Source organism: Rhagoletis pomonella, unplaced genomic scaffold (genome assembly GCF_013731165.1).
Source record: "Rhagoletis pomonella isolate Grant_MI unplaced genomic scaffold, Rhpom_1.0 Rhpom_scaffold_00002, whole genome shotgun sequence".
NCBI lineage: Eukaryota > Metazoa > Arthropoda > Insecta > Diptera > Tephritidae > Rhagoletis > Rhagoletis pomonella.
In genome coordinates this window covers 81,611,984-81,613,861 of record NW_023458556.1, presented here as the reverse complement: position 1 = coordinate 81,613,861, position 1,878 = coordinate 81,611,984, and positions in this window count along the sequence as shown.

The following is a 1,878-nucleotide window of genomic DNA, read 5'->3' as shown; positions in this document are numbered from 1 at the left end:
GTTTTTAAAGGGTCGTAAATCAAACCACTAAATAACTACTCGCTCGAGTTATTGCGGTGCAATAATTCCTTTTTGGGAATTGCATCGGGGCTGCATAAGTCGGATGTATCCTCCTCACTTTCATCTTCACAATCTAGCATAATGGCAAGATCGTTGTTTTAACACCGTTGTTTTCCAAAGAATTCTTCATTGTCATTCTTTTGGTTGTTTCTGAGTTCGGAGAACCTGTAACGTCAACAGCGTTTTTCGATTTGAGTTTTTGTAATTCATTTTTAATCCTTTATTCTGTGACTGGCCAGATATACTTTTTATCAGTGCACTTGCACAATATTCCAGGGACCAAAAATAATAGTTATTTTTTCACGAGTTAAACTTGGCCTAATATTTTTTTATTCCGAAATAAAAGTCCTTTCCGGATAATAAACAAACAGCTTATCAAAATTAAACAAATTTGGTATCATATGAAAGAGGACTGAAATAGCTTTTAAACGAACGAAGGTTACCGCCTCTATTTATATATATATATTTTTTGTATCATTTAATACTAAAGAAATTCATATACCTGACCCAGGGTTTGTTCTATTGTAATTAATTAATATTTTTTATTGAAATATTTTTTAATAGGAGGCTTTGCTCGTTTAGACATTTAAGCTATTTAGGTCCTCTTTCATTTGATACCAAACTTGTTTAATTTTGATAAGCGGTCGGTCCACTTTAATATTCGCATTCGCAAAAGATCCGCATTGAATATTGCGAATGCGAAAGCGAATGCGAATGTTAAAATTAAAGCGGAAGCTCAGCGGTTGCGAATGCGAATACGAATATTCGCAACAACCCTGATACATATGTACATAAGCAAATATATATGTTGGCATTGATGTATACAGAGATGCATACTTACAATACATACATAAATACGTGCAGAAAGGTAATTCAATTGGTTTTCTTTCTGTAATAAAATCTTTTGCGAGTGTAAAATACTTGTACGGAATCCTACAAAGTTGATAGCCAAGGCTTTTTATAAGTGTTTAGTAATTATTAATGTTAATGTATATTAAAAGAAAGGAATATTGGTTTTCTGTCCGTAAAGAAATCTTTTGATCATATACAATTTTTTTGTAAAAATTTGCAAATTTTGAGTATGCTATATGCAAGTGTATAATACTTGTACGGAATCCTACAAAGTTGTTAGCCAAGGATTGTTTTTTAAAAAGTTTTCAGTAATTATTAATGCTAATGTGTATTAAAAGAATTCAAATTTTGAGTATGCCTTATGCGAGTGTAAGATAATCGTACGGAATTGTAAAAAGTTGTTAGCCAAGGCTTGTTTTTTTACGTGTTTTGTAATTATTAATATTAATATATATTGAAAGAAAAGTAATTCAATTACTTTGTTTCTGTTATAGGGTCTTTTGAATAAATTAAACTTTTTTGTAAAAATCTGCAATTTTTGTGCAGTGGCTTATTCGAGTGCAAAACACACGGCGCCTTATGAATAACAGCTAAGCAAGTTTTTTCCTAAAATTTCAGATCTTTTACTTTTTTAAATCGAGTAAAAGGTGAGCAATTTTAAGAAAAAGCAATTACTTATTAAAAAGAAACCCAGTGCGTGTAGTCCCTACGCGCGGAAGAAGTGAAACTTAATAGGGGAATTTCAGAAAGAAAGAAATGTGTGATATACGTACACATGTACATATTTTCTAATACACTAAATACATATTTATTTTAATTTTTTTAACGAGCTTTAATTTTTTATTTTTTATAACCAATTGCTAAGTTTAGTTATTATTTTTGGCTGAGAAAACATGCATATCTACAATATTAACTAGTAGATTGTGGTAACTAAAGTAAGATATAAAAAGTTTTATTTCAATATTA